Source organism: Pan troglodytes, chromosome 12 (genome assembly GCF_028858775.2).
Source record: "Pan troglodytes isolate AG18354 chromosome 12, NHGRI_mPanTro3-v2.0_pri, whole genome shotgun sequence".
Classification (NCBI taxonomy): Eukaryota; Metazoa; Chordata; class Mammalia; order Primates; family Hominidae; genus Pan; species Pan troglodytes.
This window is the reverse complement of record NC_072410.2, coordinates 31,540,099-31,561,458: the sequence shown is the minus strand read 5'-3', so window position 1 is coordinate 31,561,458 and position 21,360 is coordinate 31,540,099. Positions and strand designations below refer to the sequence as shown.

Here is a 21,360-nt window from a genome sequence, read left to right as displayed (position 1 = left end):
TTAACTTCTGTTAATTGTTTGTAAGACAAATTATTGGGGTGATTACATGAAATAAGGAGGTCTAAATTAAACTTTCAATGGCAGAAAACCAGCAATATATAAGAAACAGAACAAACATTCTTAATGTATTTAATGTATTTCAATCTGTGTATTTAGCATCTACTTATAATTTTTTAAACAATTTAACTCTAGTTTTTAATATAGAGACCATTACACCATTTCTTCTTATATTTTTTAAATTATATTTTATATCATCTTTATCATTAGGATAAGGAGGGGAGAAATGTTGAATATATTGATTGATGTATCTGATATATACACTCATGTGCCACATAATTATGTTTTGGTCAATGACAGACCATATATGTATGATGTTGGCCTCATAAGATTCTAATGGCCCTGAAAATTTTCTATCATCCAGTGATATTGTAAGCCACCTAACGTTGTAGCAAAATGTATTGCTAGTGTTTGTGGTGATGATGGTGTAAACAAATTTGCTCTTCTTTCAGTGATACTAAAGTACACATGCAATTGTGTGCAGTACATAGTATTAGATAATGATAAACTCTGTTACTGGTTTATGTGTTTTATATAATACACTTTTTATCATTAGAATTACCCCTTCTACTTAAGGAAAAAAAGTTAAAACTGTACAGTAGCCTCAAGCAAATCTTTCAGGAAATATTACAGAAAGAAGCATCATTACCATAGGAAATAACAACTCCATGAGTGTAATTACTTCTGAAGCCTTTTCAGTGGGACAAGATGTGGAGGTTCAGGCACTAATATTGATTATCCTGACCTTATGTTGACATAGTCTAATGTGTTTGTTTGTCTTTTTTTTTTTGCTTTTTGTTTATTTTTACAAGAAAGGTTTACAACATAAAAGAAAAAAAAAAGAAATACCGAAGTGGTTCCTCAAGACACCAATTTAAAGTGTATATATGCAGTGCAGGGTTACTGGACCAAGGCACAGTGTAATCAGGGAAATTTTATTTTTTGTTTTCTTTTTCCTAAGATGTTCCTTAGTCCCAGTTACATAAAAATGTGTATTACAAGCAAACAAAAATTAACAGGAATAGAAATAACTATAAAGTATATTCACATTAAAATCAGCTTTGCTTTATCTATTAAAGGATGTAACACACTTGTGGTTTTCAGGACCTTGTAACTCCTGGTTCATTGGAAAGCACAGAAATTCTTCAGAGCCTCAAGAGTTGTGTTTAATGCATTATTTAAATAGTGTCCAACCACTAGTTAGATAGCTTAGCACTCAAATAGCTTTTGAAATCTCTGTAGACTCACTTCAATTGAAGAGTCCTGATAATTTACAGAAGTGTGTAGTGCACTAAGAGATCCCTGATGTACGATGTCTGCCTGTGGAGTGTTTTATGGGTTGATCCACTGGAGTGTGTGTGTGTGTGTGTGTGTCTGTGTGTAGGTGGGTGAGTATGGGTGGGCGTGGATTGTGTGTGTGTGTGTGTGTGTGTATATGTGTTTACACTGTGGTATGTGTCTGTTGGGGTGCCGCCATTTGGGATTTGGAAGAGTGAGGACCATAAACTTGTCAACATTCCTACATGCCTGCTTCATAACAAGTGTACTGAACGTGGCCAAAATAACTAAATCAAGTAAACAAATTAGACATTAATTAAACTTAATGCTGGGCAGGAAAGAAGTATTCAAGACCAGGTAAAATGAAGAAATATAAGCAAATGAATGAAATTTTTAGATTGATTCGTAGAGTGAGACAGGAATATTTTTTAAAATTTGTAATTTCTAATGACTATCAGTATATAAAACTAAGAATTATATGGCTCTCAATTGACTAAAAACTGTACTTAAGATTTGAGCTAGTGAAACAACCATATATGATCTTCTATTTCCACTTTTCTGTCTCAAGAATGACTTGTGAAAATGTTTTTTTTGAAATTTTACATTCTTATCTTGAAAGAGCTTCACAAAACTTACATGAGAATCTGGATGCTCATAAGAGGTCTTATTTTTTAATGGCATGTTTGTATTTCTGTTATGAACATCAATGTCAAGCATTCGTTTCCTGAGCTGTTCTCTACAACACAATTTAATTTGTAATGGACACTCAATAAATGGTTGGTTGGATATGCAAATCAACACCTTAGTTCCATCAATTTTCATTTCATATAAAAATGCCTGATCTTCTATACTCATCAATGAAACAGAGAGAGATGAAGGAGGGAGAGCAGTTGAGACTGAGAGGATGACAAGCAGACCTCATTCTGCAGTGGATTTCCTACACTCTCCACTTCTGAATGCTTGGAAACACTTGCCATGCTCAAAAAATATTGGTATTTCCTAGGCAGCAAATGGGAGTTAAAGAAAGTCCATATTTTATATTACAATAACTTACACTATAATACACAGACAACATACATTACTAAGCTATTTCAATTCATAGAAAATGTACATAAATATAGGTGAGCAAGGTGTAGGAGAAGGGTTAGTAATCAAGCTGAGTGTGATTGTGAGATTAAATCTAATATTATACAATTATTGTATAATTGTATCAGTTGACATATCTGTTGAAACAAAAGGTGGGAGAGTTTTGCATGCGTTTCCGAAATATACTGGATGATGTTAGGAGAGAGGCGGGTCAACGTAGCTAGGCCAGAAGTGTTTACTAATTGAGGCTTAGGAAAGTTAAGCTCCTAACCAGAGACTGGGAGATAGAGGCGCTCAATTGTATAACATTTATATTTAATATATATTTAATAATATATAGTAAAGTCTTAAAATGCCAATTTTAAGTCTTTTCACTTTCTTCTTAAAAACAGAGGTTTAATTGCGTTTGGTCCACAGTCGGTATTTCACATTATCTCATAGCATAGGGCCCCTGGGGGGAGGGCTCTGTGCAGTACTTGGCGTGGCCTGGGGCCGGGGGAGATAGAGCAGTAGACCTGGTCAGGCCCGGAAGGGGAGAAGGAGGGCCGGGGCTCCTTAAGATCTACTGAGGGGCTGGGCGCGGTGGCTCACGCCTGTCATCCCAACACTTTGGGAGGACAAAACAGGCGGATCACATGAGCGCAAGAGTTCCAAACCAGCCTGGCCAACATGGTGAAATCCCGTCTCTACTAAAAATACAAAAAATTAGCCAGGCGTGGTGGTGGGCGCCTGTAGTCCCAGCTATTCTGGAGGCTGAAGCAGGAGAATCGCTTGAGCCCGGTAGGCCGAGGTGCAGTGAGGCAAGATTACTCCACTGTGCTTCAGCCTGGGCGACAGAGTGAGACTCCATCTCAAAAAAACAAAAACAAACAAAAAACCCTACTGAGGGCCACGGAGGTGGGGGAGCTAGGATGGAGATGGCTCAGGCTTAACCCTGACAACTCAAAATTCCACTACCTTGTACGGGCCTCAGTTTCCTCACGGGGCCCCAGCGTAGGTCTGAGGTCTGTTGGTCTGAGGGTCCTAGGGAAATCCAGCCACTCAGGAGCCTGAGATATTTTAGCATCGTGGCTGGGCCCCCTCTCCCAGGGGACTCATTTCCTAGCACCCTCTCCACTGTCCCCGCCCCATTCCTCGGGGAAAAAAAATTTTTTTTTTATTTTGTTAATACTTCCTGAAACTTTTGCAGGTACAGAAACCACTTACTGATAGGCTGAGAAAAGGGGGAAGAGAAGAGGCAACCAGAAACCTTCAGGGACCCGTTCCCTCCATATCCAGGTCTCTTCTCTCCAGCACAGCTCAGCCCACAGCCTGGAAGTGCCAGCGGGGACCTTCACCCTACACGCATCAGGATACGGCCTTGATCCCTTCCGCCACAGCCCGGTGGCTCAGTCCTGAGAAGGAACCAAAGCAAGGGGAGGTGGGGAAAAAACCCTGCTGCCTGATCCCACGCTGCCACTCAGACCCTCAGTTGACTGGCAGCACTGAACAGCTTAAAAAAAAAAAAAAGATGAAAACACAGAAAAACCCAAACACCCAGAAGGGGAGACAATGTGTGGAGAGAGCGTGCTGGGAGCCTCAGTAGCCGGTCTCCTCCTGGTGGTAAGGGACATATTCAGGGGCCTCCCCTGGCCCCGGGCAGTCGCCGGAGCCTGAGGGAGCGCTGTGGGCCACTAGGCCTCCCCAGTAGTACTTGGGGTCGTATATCTGTGGGCCCAGGCCGAAGGCCTGGCCGCTCTGATGAGCGCCCTGCGTGTATCCCATCTTCAGGGACATGGAGGAGTTGTCACACTTGTCGATTCCCAGCTTGGTGTCATAGATGTACTCATTCCTCCTATCTAGCTGTAAGTTTGTATTTGTTAACCAACCTCTCCCTGTCCTCTCCTCCCTGTTGCTCTCCCCAGCCTATAATAACCAGAATTCTACTCTCCACTTCCATGAGCTCAGTTCGTTTTTTTTTAGCTCCCACATATGAGTGAGAACATGCAAGATTTATAATTCTGTGCCTAGGTTATTTCACTTAATATAGTCTTCCAGCCTGATCCACGTTGCAGCCAAGGACAGGATTTCATTATTTTTATGGCTAAATAGTACTCCACTGTGAATAGATACTACATTTTTAATCTATTATGTTTTTGGACATTTAGGTTGATTCTAATCTTGGCTACTGTGAATAGTGGCTGCTATAAACATGAGGGTGCAGGTATCTCCTAAATATGCTGATTTCCTTTCCTGTAGATAAATGCCCCATAGTGGGACTGCTGGAAAAAGAAAAAATTCTTTTTCTTTAAACCTGATCATGTCTGTCCTCATAAATGCATGTTACACCCATCTCTCACCATCAATGCCACCCCACCCCGAGCAGTTTTTCACTCTTCTCTTCCCTCGTTCTCTGCACCCCGTGTGCCTCCATACCCCAGCCTCAGGCCTTTCTATACCACTTCCCATTTGAGGCACTGTGTTTTTATTCAACTTTGGTACTGTCCTTTGAGAATCTTCAACGTGATTTGGATATGGCACTTTTTATCAGGATGTTACGTCAGAGTTGATAAATTCAAAGTAATATCGTTCTTTTTCCTGCCAAAGTCAGCTCCTCCTTTCCACTGCACTTTCCTGCCGATGCCACCACTCTTTCTCCTGTTGTGTAGGGAGAACACAGTTCACCTCCCTGGCATGAAATGTGCAGGTGCTCAATAAAGATTTGTTGAGTACATGAATGAATGTTCTTAGAGGACACCCTTGTACCTGGACTGGTCATTACATAGGTGTAAGTTTTATTCTCTAAAAGGAGTGAGTGAGAGTTTATACTAAGGTTGTAAGCATCCCTCAGGGCAGACTCTGGATATATATTACAGAACTGCTGAACTTGTGGAATGTGCATGTTTAATACTGAAAATATTTAATGCCACATGTGTAAGACTTTTGCCAACTGGAATCTGAACATCAACAACTTTGAAGGGCTTATTGTACCTTCTCAGCACCAAAATACTTCCTACGAATGCACAAATTTATGTGCAAACGTATAGAAAATTGACTTTAAAGTGTACAACAAATTTATTTTAGCAATTGGGCCTGGGGAACCTAGAAGGAGAATGAGATTGGAGTGGTAGGGGTGGAACATTAGCTAATAATGCTTTATTTTATTAAAAGTAATTACTGAAAACCAATGCAATAAAATATTAACATGTTAATTGAAGGGGTTGGGAGTATAGTGCTTATATTCTTCTTTACATGTTTTAATATCTTTAAAATTCCTTTTTTTGCTTTTCGTAAGGAAGTCACAGTTAAATTGGCAGTATATCTCTAATGGTACATGAAATAATGTCTGATTTCTAAACATTGACATTCTACATTAGATGAAATATATTAACTATTAAGCTTTGATATTACACTATAAAATTAATTGAAGAAAGCCATCCCTCTTTGTTTCTTTTTTTTTTTAGTTATTATGTGCCCCATATGATCTGCAGGAATTTTTTTTCTAGGCTTTGATCATTTTAAATAAAATCAAAATTTGTTCAAGTTCAGTTAACACTCAGCTGTGAACCCTATGGTACTGGGGTCTTTTTCAATGGGAGATCTCTAAGCATTATTCCAGATTATTCTATGCTAATTGATCTATTAATAATTTATAATACATTATGAAATACATTATATTTCTTAAAAAGAAAAAGGAAAGAAGTAAAGGGAAACATTTATTACAATTTAAATAAAGGAATTAGCAGTTGAAAACAAGAAAACCTATTCTGAGCATCCATACTTCTCGGCAACCAAAACAATCAATGAAATCAATGCATTGGGTTAAACAGTTCCCAATTGCCCACTATGTTACCAGGAGAAAAAAACCCTTTATCATAGGGTTAAACTTTGGGAAGGATTTTCCATAAGGATCTTAATATAAAGGTTCTTGAATGACATAATGTATAAGGTCTTTGATAGCAATGCTACCCACAGTGCAAAGATGTTTTACTAGTCCTGTTGGTGTCTCAAATTGGCTCTCGGTAAGTAATCTGGACATATCGTGAAATTATAATTCTGTGTAGACAATTCGACTTACCAGGTTAGAGTGATGCAATCCAAATAGATGGCTTTCTTCTGATCTCGCTTAACAGAAATCTTGAAAAATCTGGAGGAGTAAATGTTTAATATACCCTCAGTTCTCAACCATTCTTCTTCCCCTGAAAGACAACATCACAGGCAGGACATCCTCCCAAGGGTACACGCAATATTATGTACAGTTCCCACGTGAGAAAGCACATCATAATCTTAGTGAGAATGATGTTCTCATAAGGTCAGTTATACTCAGTGTGCATAGTTGTCCAAGAGTGAGTATGAAACCAAGTCATTCGCAAGTACCACTAGTCTGATTATTAGTAATAATAATCCACTTGTGACATAGTTTTTCTTTGCTGAAATAAAATATTGTTTTGACACCATGGTTGAAATGTTGGTCTTAGGTCAATGCTCTCTATTATCTGTTGTTGTTGCCAAGCCTTTGAGAGGTGTTTTATGTGGGGCAAAAGGTCCCTTCCTGTGTCTTTGGTCAAAGCAAAGGAGGAGTACAGATGACTGAGAGAGTGATCACGCTGCTGTGCTCACCTATGCGGTAGACCTTGTTCCTGGGTTGGGAGATGTTTTGTGATCAGGGTGCAGTAGAAAGAGCACACTAGTAGCAGTAAAGAGAGGTGACCCTGGATGCAGTTCTGCCTCTAACTTCCTGAGTGACCTCAGGCTAGTCACGCAGTGACTGCTCCCCACATTTCTTTTTGTAAGCTGCAAGGATTGAATCAGACAATAGCCTCTAAGTTTCGTCTCAACTCTCATACTCAGGGATGCCAACGATGTTGGTAATAAAATAATATGAACATGCCAAAAAAATAAAAATAAGGAAGAGAAGTAGGTATGTAACTTTACTCTGGGACTCCTGTGGTATCTCACAACACCATGCTTCATGAACCCCAGAGAAAGCAAAAAATCCAGCTAGTGTTATAAATCCTGATCAGCTGAATTCTTTCACATGTTGCAGGCTGACTCAAGTTATTCATCGCAGAGGCCAGCAGCTCCCTGATGCATCCTTCCTTGTCTCTGGACAGGGTAAAAATAAGAAATTGGCCATTGTGAGACACTCTGAGTTTTGTGGGATTGAGCAGAGCATATTTTATATTCTTCTCTTGGAACTGCCTCTTGTTGGTAGTAAATGGTTGCCAGCACTGTTGTTTCTCAATAGACAAGTCCTAGAAATAAAGATAATTCAATTTTCATTCACTCTTAGCTCTTCTGCTACCAGTGTTCTTCTTTGACACTGACAGGGCTGCACCTGTCTTCCTGGCCTGACATAGCACTTGTGTGGTTTGCCACTTGCCAGAAAATCCACGAGTCATTCTAAAGACCTTTTGCCCAGCAGAGACCACTCCAGTGAGCACAAATTGTCTAGTGGTTTTTTTTAGATGGTCTTCCTCCTTGGCTCATTTCTCTCCAAGAACGAAGATATCAAGGTGTTCATTTAACAGCAGCTCCTGAAAGACAATCCAGCTTGGTTTAAATCTTTAAAGGTTTTCATTATAATAGAAAATATAATAGCAAGAGTAGCATCCTCTGTTACACTGAAATTAAATTACAATTCTTTCACTGTTGGGGTGGCAAGTATAATTCCTATCACTTCTTTGGAAAGCAATACAACTTACTAAAGATCACCAAAATGTTTATACTTTTTGGAACCAAAAACCTTACTGAAAAAAAATTTATTCCAAGAGTATGATTCAACAGAAAAAAAAAACCAAGTAATATACATGTGCATGTTTCTCCCTGTGAAAACAACAGCACAGAATTTACTAGACAAGTTTTGAAACAGTTGGCTATGTGGTAACATGGAACAACATTCTCCTATAATGTTGAAGGATAAAAGCTTAGAGAATAGAATATATTCTATGACTGCAACTATGAAAGAAAACATAGATCTACATAAGGACAAAGATGATAAACATGCGAAAACAGGTGTTAGATTCATGGATTATGTGTATTTTTCCTGCATTCAGATTTATCTTTATTATTGCTTTTTTATGTTCCCCTCTCCTCCCCCCAAAAAATCCTAAAGATCTTGAATATGCCCCTATCAGTATTTAACATTTCTTCTGAAACTGAGTCTAGATACTCAATCTGCTCCAGTTTTTTGAACAAGATGAGTAGCAAAGTTATTCTTTCCATTTTTTCATTTGTTTGTATTTTTTGTTTGTTTGTTTTTTGTTTTTTTTACAGCCAGACACAGGTCTTGAATTGTACAGCTGACTTCTTTGTTTGGGATATGTTACTTTCAATCATTTTCCTGATCCTCTGCATGATTTACAGAAGCCGAGTGGGAGGCTTTAGCATTTCCATGGTCCTCCTTCTCCACTATCATGAGATTCTTAGGTGAATTTTTTTTAGAGCCATTATTCTCCATTTATAAAGGCAGAATGCAGTGGCAGGAGCTGGGACTCTGGGAAACCAACAGCCAAGAATTCAAACTACAGCATACTATGAAACACTCAGATAAGATGTCCCCATCATATTCTATTATTGGGCAAAATAAAATGTAAACCATGCACTCAAAACAGCAAATATTGTGGGTGACAGTGACACTGGTATTCGGAAAGATGAAGAAACGCAATTAAGAAACCTGGCAAAGAAGTAAACATGCCATGTAGCTTACAAAAGACCAGCCACATTGTGTGTATTTTAATATTGTTTAACAGTAACACCTAATAAAGAGAGCATCATGATTGTGTGAACTACATTTTCGGTCATAATGAATGCTACAAAATTAACCTCCCGAGTTTAAATAGGCTACAACGTCTTGGGAAATATGCAAGAAGAGTTATTTGATAAAGGTGACAGTTTTTCACATCTGAAAATAATGTTTTTCTCCCAGCCTATCTTGATCAACAGCCAGCAGCAACACATTGCAGATATAATCTCAAGACCTTGTGGCATGTACTTCTCACTACATGCATAACTTACTATGGACAGAGGATCATGGAGATTTTGAATATAATTTCCCACATGACAGGAGATTAAATAGACCACATTGGAAGAAGCTAGGTCTCTGGAGAACCAAAAAGTAAACTTCAGCCAGTTCTGGAAGCAGATAAACAGCAAGAAATATACTTTCAGATGGGCTACTTTCTCAATAGTTCTTTCTTGCAAGAGCTCTAGGGAAAGTACGAGTTACTGGGTAAGAATGTAATAGAAAAGGGGCCAGCCTTGGAAAACTTTGCAATGGAAGAAAATCAGTGTCTCCTCATTTACACCTTTCTTTCTCCTTTTCCTTTGTAATGCCACCTTTCTTGGGATATTCCTTCCCCTAGAATACCCTGCCTGTCACCCCACGAGAACCTGCTCTTGAGACTGCATTTCTAATACCTATAATGAGATGTTATGTCAATGCCTTATCTCTCAGTGTGTGTATATACATATTAAGCTTTCTGTCTATGTTGTGCTTTCTCATGCAGAAATATCAGACATTAATGAACCAGTAAAGAAGATACTGAGGTGCAGAAGAGCTTTCCCAGTGTCCCAGGAGCCATTCTACACAGCATCCTACAGAATGACTGTGGATCTGCTGTGCTTAGTTTCTTTACTTGTGAAAACAGAGTAATAGTAGCACCTACCTCACAGGGTTGTTCTGAAGATTAGAGGGGTTCTTTCATGGGAAGTTCTAGGGCAGTGCTTGAGACATGGTAAGTGCTCAACATGTGTTCATTATTATTATTATCAATATTTGATGTAAAAGCCTTTCTGAAAGAAATCACACAAGAACATAATCAGTTAAAAGATATATATGAATGAAAGTATGTTTGGCGCTGTCACAACACAGAGTGGCATAATGGTTAGGAACATAGGCTTTGGAAGTCAACCATCTGTGCTCAAAGCCTAGTGTCACCACACAGCCATTGTGGGACACTGGGCCTCAGATTTCTAGCCTGAAAAATGGGAGAACAATGTCTGTCATATAAAGTTGCTGTAAAGATCAAACTAGATAAGAAATGTAAAATACTCAACAGTGCCTGACACAAAATAAACACCAATTAATGGTAGCAGGAAGAAAAGAGCACTCTTCACCAACATTTTACCTTCAGAAATTGGTTAAGAAGAAATGAGTGCTTAGGAACCTTCCTGTTAGAGCTGGGAACACAAATAACCCCAAGATATGACCCAACTGAGAAATGAGACACGAGAGTCAGCAGGTCTCAGGACTCGAGAACATATCATAGATCTGGGGCCAAGGGGACCTCCCAATACCCCAGTCTTGAATTAGCCAGATGTGCCTTTCAGTCCTTGGCTGAGCTGGACTGAGGCCTCCTCCAAAGGGAGAAATAAATGCGCATCCTGAAGAGAGCTGACTCTGAAAGAGAGAGAAACCCACAGAGGCTGAGTTTCACCAGTACAACTACTTTCAAGCACATTCCTCAGTTAAGTCATTTCTCTTCCCAAGGGGAGGACTGAATGAGCTTATGGTGAGAGGCTGAAAGCTTTTCTCCTTTATTTTTCCCTCATGGGAGAGGATGGAAGTGCTATCCTTTCTGTGGGAACCTGCAGACTATGGACGTTTCCCCCAGCAGTTGGCATTGACTGATTTATCTGCATGTTTCTCTGTTCACATCCTCTATATGAAGAATCGAAGTGGGAATAGCTCCCCAAGTAATCTGATAGTACCAAAGCACTGTTCTAGTTTTGTATAATTTTTAAGTCTCTTCTTTAAATTTTTCTTTTTGCAGACTCCATCCCAGACACAGCATACCAGAGTCTCCAAAGGGCTAAGCTCAGCAATCTATTCTCAAGCTCCCAACAGGAGTCTTATATAGTCAGGCAGGCAATGATCATATATGGGGACCATTAGAAATAATCTAATGCATACCCTCTGAACTTCAAATTTTTAGTATTCTCATTTTCTGCTCAAGCTCAATTTCAACACAGTTCACAGTTTCTCATATCCACCATGGCATTCTGCCAAGGAACTACAACTCGTGTTCTCTAAACCCATCTGTTCTAAGAATGCTGGGCTGGTTATCAATTTCTAATGTACCTGCTTAAACTTTCCTCTCTCAATGTGTCCCTGACTGAACTGCAGAAGACAGAACAACTGTACTAGCCATCTCTTTCTGCATATCCCATGTCCCCACAGAGGCCACTGTGTCTTCATAAAGCTAACTGCCACGATTTTCACAAGTGATATTTTTCCTTCATGATTTTCCATTTTCTACTTGAGCATTAAAATACCAGGGAGAAAAGGAAGATAATCGTTTAGCAGCTGGGAAAACAAGATATGTGCCTCAGCACAGTACATGCTAAGTATTCAGAATGTATAGTTATAGTAGATAACTATAAATTAGATAACTATTAAAATAGTTATATTAGATAAGTAATAGTTTTCTCATCTTCAAGACTTAAAAAGTTAACTGTTTTAAGTGGTATTCAAAAAAGGAAGGTACTCACTCACATCAACCCAATTAAAACCACATTTCTATAGCTGGATGTAACAATCTTAATCCAAATCATTCACCAAAGTTGTTTAACTTTCTTAAAGTAAGGCTCTAGACATTTGCTTCTTTACAAGTATCTTGCAAAGCCATTATGTGGTAGAAGAAAAGTTTAAATGCACCACATTTTCCTACTGCATTGTAACTAAAATTACTACTCACAGGATGTGTATAGCTTCTGCATTTTGGTCCATCACATTTTCCACCATCAAATGAGTGTACTCTTAAGGTTCTCACTTTATCATCAGCATAACATATTTTGCTTCCAGAATGCCCAGTAAAGCTGAAATTTTTCATTTAAAGTGATAAAAAAGTTCCCCAAATATCTACTTAACAATTTTAGGTCTGAGTTTTAGCAAGACAGTTTAATGCATACACAATGAAAACACTATATTTCTCACTCTCTCTAACACGCACAGATTAAAACCCCAAAGTTTTCACTATATTTCCTCTTTCTTATACAGCTCAATTTTTAACAGGCAGCTTCCTTATAATCTAAACATAATTTTAAATATGATTATCATAAAAATATTTTAAAACAGAGATGAAATGTATAAAGGCAGATATAGATCATCCATGGTTACATTGGTTACATCACATTTCTTTAGAAACAGAACTGTTTCTACTCCTGTAGACAAACTTTTCTCTCACACATTTAAAGTGAGGTTAGTGCTGACATAAAATTATCGCTCTACTCACTGTCTGAGTGTTTGCGGTACATTTTCTTCATTTTCACAGCCCCACCACTCTTGAGAGTATGAGTCAACAGAAGTTTGCAGGCTAAAACCATTCAATAATATTTTCATCAATACTGGAATGATAGTAAGTAACATTACACAACATCAGAGGCCAAAAATTTTTCTTTGTTGAGCCCAAGATTTTAACTTATTCTTCATTACCTGAAAATACTGTTCATTTAACCTCTTTAGGAAAAAAAAATATTCTGTAGATGAATAATTCCTGCCTTAATGCTTCACCCAAGACAGTTCCTTCATACTTATCCTCTGATGCTTTGTTCTTTTCATCCATTTGATGTAGCAGGCAACAAGAATCACCTTTCCTTTGGTGATCTGACATAGCGATCTCTTATGTTTTTGCTAATTGTTTGATAAATATTTAGTAAATTTTTCCACCGTATGTATGCACTGTTTTTTGTAGTTCCAATTCTAAAGGTTTTATTAATGAATGAACATTGTCATCCTAAAAGAACAATTTCTCAGTGCTTCATAAACAGCTCTACATGCTGGTTGCTTATCATCATAGTAAACACCTCTGTTCCCGTGAAAAATAAAGATTCCTTCTTCTGCTTCTTGGCAACTGCTTCCACATAGACAATGATCTGGATGACACTTCCATTGACACGGGAAGACAAAAAGGCTTTCTGGATTATGAAAAAACATGATATCCAACAGATCTTGATCACCCATGTAATGTTTAACTTGTACATTTTAAGCCATGTCATAAGTATATCTCCTCATTGTGGTCACAGTTGTCATATTATTCTTGAAATACTTCCTTCTCATTCAAGTCATGTTTGTCAACATAACTCCAGAGTTTACTCCAGCTTTTCCACAGTATGGATGCCTAGCAAAGCGACTATACCATCCTATTTGACGTTCCTTTTGTTCTGAGGCCATTGCAGAATTTGTGTGGAATTAAATTTCTTTAGTAAAAACCAAATATTATCAGCTGGTCTTTTAAAAAGGCTATCAGTGTGAGAGTCAACTTCTTTCAGGAATAACGGCAAGGACAATCTCTGCAAACCACATGGTTTAAAGAGTTTTTCCACTCTGCTGCATTCTCACTTGGAAAGGTTATGGAATATATTGTATAATTAAATATTTGTAGAAATGCCCCCTGTCAAGCCTTCCTTTAAAGCTATGATGTAGTTGATCTTCAGCAAAAATCTGGAATTGAAGAGGTTTGATCCTGAAAATAATAGCTGACTTCAACACGGTCATAGTTTCTTCCAGTCTTTCACCTAGATGCATTTTCTCAACAGGCTGTATTTTCAGACTACACCTGTCCCACCTGCCGGGATGCGCAGCGGGACCAGCGCTGCCCGCGCCTCTCACCGCACCGCATCCGCCTCCCGCCAGCCAGGAAGCCACTGCGGCCTGAGGCTTCCCGCCACCACCGCGCGCTCCTTCCTCCGGGGACATGGGGAGCTGGCTGAAGGCGTAAAGGAGCGAGCACAAGCCTCAGGCCAGACACAGCGCCACCACGCGCGGTAGCGCCGCATGGCCCCAGCTGCGTTCCTCGGTCTCCGTCTCCGCCGCGCCCGCCTGGCGAACTGGAGCACAGGGACCATAGTTCTGGAAATTTATCCTTTTTCTCTCCATGGATTCAGCAGCAGTGTCTAAAAGAAAAAAATTCATCAATCAATCATTTATATATGTTTTAATATAAAGATAAAACACTGCGAACCAGTGGAAATGGATAGAAAGTAATTAAGTTTTACAGAACACATCTGTTTTTCAGGCTCTTACTTTTCTTAAACATAAAAGAGCCATATATATTTCTGTGGAATTCCCCTTTAACTTAAGAATTCATTATCAGCCAATTAGTTTAACGAGGCTGTTTTGTTAGAGGCTGTGGTTGCATTCAAAAATTAGAATAGGAACAACGACTTGTAAAAATTCAACACTTTATTTTATTTTTGAGACAGAGTCTCACTGTGTTGTCCAGGCTGGAGTGCAGTGGCTTGATCTCAGCTCACTGCAACATCCGCCTCCAGGGTTCAAGCCATTCTCCTGCCTCAGCCTCCCGAGTAGCTGGGATTACAGATTTGTGCCACCATACCTAGCTAATTTTTGTATTTTTAGTAGAGAAGGGGTTTCACCATGTTGGCCAGGCTGGTCTCGAACTGCCAACTTCAGGCAATCCTCCCCCCTCAGCCTCCCAAAGTGCTGGGAGTACAGGCGTGATTTAACATTTTAACGTTTTAAACTACCACTTACTATATTCACTGTGTCTGTGATTTAATATATCTTTTTCAGTGGCCACAAAATTATAAAATGGATACAGAATAGTCTCTTCAAAAAATTAAGGAAGTTCTTTCTTTTTCTTTTCTTTTTCTTTTTTTTTTTTGTGTGTGTGTTTGAGACGGAGTCTTGCTCTGTCGCCCAGGCTAGAGTGCAGTGGCGCGATCTTGGCTCACTGCAACCTCCGCCTCCCGGGTTTAAGGAATTCTCTGCTTCAGCCTCCCGAGTAGCTGGGATTACAGGCGCCCGCCACCATGCCCAGCTAATTTTTTTGTATTTTTAGTAGAGACGAAGTTTCACCATCTTGGCCAGACTGGTCTTGAATTCCTGACCTCATGATCAGCCCGCCTCGACCTCCCAAAGTGCTGGGATTACAGGCGTGAACCACAGCGCCCGGCCGGAAGTTCTTTCTTCTTAAAAGGATTATAAATATAATTCGTACTGGCATGACACTTTTACTGATATAGATTGACTTTTTGCTTCAAATAACCCATTCGTACATCGAAACTAATTTTGGTCAGTATGTGTGTGTCTGGATGTATGTGTGTGTGGATGTGTGGATGTAAATGGCAGTAAAGGGTAAAAGGGAAGGTGGAAAAAAGGGAGATGGCCTAACATTTTCCACACATTTTTTAAATACACAAAAGATATGTAGTAAAACAATGGTGTGGTGAAAACAAAATATTGCGAACTAGAAAAAAGACTTAGCTTCCGGTCCTGTCGGATCCGCCCCGCGGCGGCGCCCTCCAGCCGTAAGCTCCACGCGTTCAACAAGGGACCCGCCTACAGGCTCTTGGCGGACGTCCAGAACAGGCTTCTGTCCAAATATGACTCCCAGAAGGAGGCAGAGCTCCGCAGCTGGATCAAGGGATTCACTGGCCTCTCCATCCGCCCCAACTTCCAGAAGGGCCTGAAGGACGAGATTATTTTATGCACACTCGTGAACAAACTGCAGCCGGGCTCAGTCCCCAAGATCAACGGTTTCCGTGTAGAACTGGCACCAGCTAGAAAACCTCTCCAACTTCCTCAAGGCAATGGTCAGCTACGGCATGATCCCGTGGACCTATTTGAGGCCAACGACCTGTTTGAGAGTGGGAACAATATGCAGGTGCGGGTGTCTCTTCTCGCCCTGGCAGGGAAGGCCAAGACTAAGGGGCTGCAGAGCGGGGTGGACATCCGTGACAAGTACTCAGAGAAGCAGAACTTCGACGACACCACCATGAAGGCCAGCCTGTGCGTCATCCGGCTGCAGATTACCAACAAATGTGCCAGCCAGTCAGGCATGACCGCATACGGCACGAGGAGGCATCTCTACGACCCCAAGAACCGCATCCTGCCCCCCATGGACAACTTGATCATCAGCCTCCGGATGGGTACAAACAAGTGCGCCAGCCAGGTGGGCATGACGGCTCCCGGGAACCAGCGGCACATCTATGACACCAAGTTGCGAATCGACAAGTGTGAGAACTCCTCCATGTCCCTGAAGATGGGCTACACGCAGGTCGCCAATCACAGCGGACAGGTCTTTGGCCTAGGCCGGCAAATATATGAACCCAAGTACTAGCCGGGTGGCCCAGTGGCCCACGGGGCTCCCTCCGCCGGCAACTGCCCAGGGCCAGGGGAGGCCCCTTAGTACCAGGAGGAGATCAGCTACTGAGGCTCCCAGCACGCTCTCTCCACACATGGTCTGCCCGTCTGGGTGTTGGGTTTTTCTGTGTTTTCAACTTTTTTTTTTTTTTAACCTGTTCAGTGCTGCCAGTCAACCGAGGGTCTGTGAGCGGCAGCGTGGGATCAGGCAGCAGGGTTTTTTCCCCCACCTCCCCTTGCTTTGGTTCCTTCGCAGGACTGAGCCACCGGGCTGTGGGGGAAGGGATCAAGGCCGTATCCTGATGCGTGTAGGGTGAAGGTCCCCGCTGGCACTTCCAGGCTGTGGGCTGAGCTGTGCTGGGGAGAAGAGACCTGGGCATGGAGGGAACCAGTCCCTGAAGGTTTCTGGTTGCCTCTCCTCTTCCCCCTTTTCTCAGCCTATCAGTAAGTGGTTTCTGTACCTGCAAAAGTTTCAGGAAGTATTAACAAAATAAAAAAAAATTTTTTTTTCCCCGAGGAATGGGGCGGGGACAGTGGAGAGGGTGCTAGGAAATGAGTCCCCTGGGAGAGGGGGCCCAGCCACGATGCTAAAATATCTCAGGCTCCTGAGTGGCTGGATTTCCCTAGGACCCTCAGACCAACAGACCTCAGACCCCTCAGACCTATGCTGGGGCCCGGTGAGGAAACTGAGACCCGTACAAGTTAGTGGAATTCTGAGTTGCCAGGATTAAGCCTGACCCCTCTCCATCCTAGCTCCCCCACCTCCGTGGCCCTCAGTAGGGTTTTTTGTTTGTTTTTATTTTTGTTTTTTTTGAGATGTAGTCTCACTCTGTCGCCCAGGCTGAAGCGCACTGGAGTAATCTCGCCTCACTGCACCTCGGCCTCCCAGCTTAAGCGATTCTCCTGCCTCAGCCTCCAGAGTAGCTGGGACTACAGGCACCCACCACCACGCCTGGCTAATTTTTTGTATTTTTAGTAGAGACGGGATTTCACCATGTTGGCCAGGCTGGTCGGGAACTCTTTCCCTCATGTGATCCGCCTGTTTCGTCCTCCCAAAGTGTTGGGATGACAGGCGTGAGCCACCGCGCCCAGGCCCTCAGTAGGTCTTAAGGAGCCCCGGCCCTCCTTCTCCCTTTCCGGGCCTGACCAGGTCTACTGCTCTATCTCCCCCGGCCCCAGGCCACGCCAAGTACTGCACAGAGCCCTCCCCACAGGGGCCCTGCGCTGTGAGATAATGTGAAATACCGACTGTGGACCAAACGCAATAAAACCTCTGTTTTTAAGAAGAAAATGAAAAGACTTATAACTGGCATTTTAAGACTTTATTATATATTATTAAATATAAATTAAATATAAATGTTATACACTTTAGCGCCTCTATCTCCCGGTCTCTGATTAGGAGCTTAACTTTCCTAAGCCTCAATTAGTAAACACTTCTGGCCTAGCCACGTTGACCCGCCTCTCTCCTAACATCATCCAGTACATTTCAGAAGCGCATGCAAAACTCTCCCACCTTCTGTTTCAACAGATATGTCAACTGATACAATTATACAATAATTGCATAAGATAATATTAGATTTAATCTCACAATCACACTCAGCTTGATTACTAACCCTTCTCTTACATCTTGCTCACCTAAATTTATCTACATTTTCTGTGAATTGAAATAGCTTAGAAATGTATGCCATCTGTGTATTATAGTGTAAGTTATTGTAATATAGAAATATGGACTTTCTTTAACTCCCATTTGCTGCCTAGGAAATACCAATATTTTTTGAGCATGGCAAGTGTTTCCAAGCATTCAGAAGTGGAGAGTGTAGGAAATCCACTGCAGAATGAGGTCTGCTTGTCATCCTCTCAGTCTCAATTGCTCTCCCTCCTTCATCTCTCTCTGTTTCATTGATGAGTATAGAAGATCAGGCATTTTTATATGAAATGAAAATTGATGGAACTAAGGTGTTGATTTGAATATCCAACCGACCATTTACTGAGTTTCCATTACAAGTTAAATTGTGTTGTAGAGAACAGCTCAGGAAACGAATGCTTGACATTGATGTTCATAACAGAAATACAAACATGCCATTAAAAAATCAGACCTCTTATGAGCATCCAGATTCTCATTTAAGTTTTGTGAAGCTCTTTCAAGATGAGAATGTAAAATTTCAAAAAAAAAAATCATTTTCACAAGTCATTCTTGAGACAGAAAAGTGGAAATAGAAGATCATATATGGTTGTTTCACTAGCTCAAATCTTAAGTACAGTTTTTAGTCAATTGAGAGCCATATCATTCTTATTTTATATGCTGTTATTCATTAGAAACTACAAATTTTAAAAAATATTCGTCTCATTCTATGAATCAATCTAAAAATTTCATTCATTTGCTTATATTTCTTCATTTTACCTGGTCTTGAATACTTCTTTCCTGCCCAGCATTAAGTTTAATTAATGTCTAATTTGTTTACTTGGTTTAGTTACTTTTGGCCACGTTCAGTACACTTGTTATGAAGCAGGCATGTAGGAATGTTGACAAGTTTATGGTCCTCACTCTTCCAAATCCCAAATGGCGGCACCCCAACAGACACATACCACAATGTAAACACATACACACATACACACACAATCCACACCCACCCATACTCACCCACCTACACACAGACACACACACACACACACACACACTCCAGTGGATCAACACATGAAACACTCCACAGGCAAAGACATTATCCATCAGGGATCTCTTAGTGCACTACACACTTCTGTAAATTATCAGGACTCCTCAATTGAGGTGAGTCTACAGAGATTTCAAAGGCTATTTGAGCGCTAAGCTATCTAACTACTGGTTGGACACTATTTAAATAATGCATTAAACACAACTCTTGAGGCTCTGAAGAATTTCTGTGCTTTCCAATGAACCAGGAGTTACAAGGTCCTGAAAACCACAAGTGTGTTACATCTTTTAATAGATAAAGCAAGGCTGATATTAATGTGAATATACTTTATATTTACTTCTATTCGTGTTAATTTTTCTTTGCCTGTAATATACATTTTTATATAATGGGGAATAAGAAACATCTTAGGAAAAAGAAAACAAAAAATAAAATTTTGCTGTTTTCACTGTGCCTTGGTCCAGTAACCCTGCACTGTACATATACACTTTAAATTGGTGTCTTGGGGAACCACTTCGGTATTTCATTTTAATAGTGCATCCTGGAGAATATATTTGAGTGGATCACATATTACAGCTGATTTAAATTTTGACCCATATAGAAATAAGTTTTCAAAAATATGTCTGAAGCCTGAATACTGTAAAAATGTTTATCATCATAGAATAATAAAAGGTTAGCCATTAGTTACTCAGAAATTGTTCAGTAAATCTAAGACAACTTAGACATAAATGGTTATGAGTGAATATAGTTCATCATTAATGTTTGCAAAAATTAATGCTGTCTTTTATGGTTGAGAAAAACTAGAAATGTAACTTAATTTGATAGAGATAAATGACATAAACTTTACATAAAGCAAGAGAATAATAGATGTGTAAAAATGTTTTATAGATAAGATTTTAAGATGAAATTGTGCTGAACAACATGAATCAAATGTGTTTTGCATACTACATCTGCAGCTACAACATCACAGCCTTTTACATATTTCATTAACTTCAAAATGTAACTTACTGCTGAAACAATCTGATTTAATGAATTGGGATAACGGGTAATGATTGGTGTCAGCTGAAAGCAATGGTACACTTTTAAAGTTAGATTTCTTTGTGTATTAATACAAACACCAGAGAAGATGGTCAATAAAGTAATTACTGTACAATGACTATCATAATACTTAAACCTGGAAGAAAATCAGTAAATGTTAAGTGAATAGAATTGGTGAATTGCTTCCATTTTATACAATTTTTTGTTCATTTTAGGGCTTACCAAAACTTGCAGCTCTGAATAAGGCCCAATTATTTACTCCTTCAAATAAAACAAGACTGCAAGAATAAGTGTGAATGCTTTGTTTTGTTTTGTTTTTCACTGAAATATTCCAGTCTGTAGCTGCTCCAAATCACACTGATCTTTCTAGAGTCTGATACAGGTCCTGGTCTCAAGGCCAGTGTTACCATAATCATCATCTTTTGTGCTTCAAGGTTGAGCCCTCCTAATTTACCTGCATGAAATTGGAAAAGTCCCATTTCATACTTTAAGCAACCCAGATGTCTCTTTCACTGAAAGTAGTATTCTTCTTGTGTGTGTGTTTTTTTTTTGCAGCAAATGATGTCAACTTCTACCTACACCTGACATCTCAATTAATTTTTGACATTTTCTTCTTCACATTTCCATTTCAAATCACCAAGTATTGTCAGATTTTACCTTCTCTCTATTTCTTGAATGAATTTTTCTCTTTCTATCTTCATTGCCATCATGGATTCCAGCCCATCACTCTCTCACCTGGGCTATGGTGAGCACCTCTAAAGTGCTCTCCCTGATTCTCTCTCCAAAAATAGTTCTGTGCTATATCTGGAAGGATTACTTGAAATGCAAATACAATTTGCATTGTAAATTGCTTTGCTTAAAAACTCCCAAAGACTTCACATTAGTACTAGGATAAATAGCAAGAGTCCAAAAATGGGTTCAAGCAGTACAAAATTTGTTTCCTTTCTCTTTCCCCCCTCTTGTGGCATGAACATTATTGAACTAAATGATTCAGATATATTTCTTCTTGTCTCCTGGACTTTGGTCTTCTTATTCATATGCTTTTCCCACTACCATCCCAGATTTATATAATTAGCTCTTACTGGGTTTTGTTTGTTTGTTTTTTTTGAGATGGAGTCTTGCTCTGTTGCCCAGGCTGGAGTGCAGTGG

At 40.1% G+C, this 21,360-nt stretch overlaps 2 pseudogenes; one reads left to right on the top strand and one right to left on the bottom strand.

Moving 5' to 3' along the window:
• Nucleotides 1-12,987: 12,987 nt before the first annotated feature.
• Nucleotides 12,988-14,278, bottom strand: LOC112207915 (glucoside xylosyltransferase 1-like; annotated as a pseudogene).
• A 1,208-nt stretch (nucleotides 14,279-15,486) lies between these two features.
• On the top strand, nucleotides 15,487-16,553 carry LOC112208135 (calponin-2-like; annotated as a pseudogene).
• Nucleotides 16,554-21,360: the final 4,807 nt, after the last annotated feature.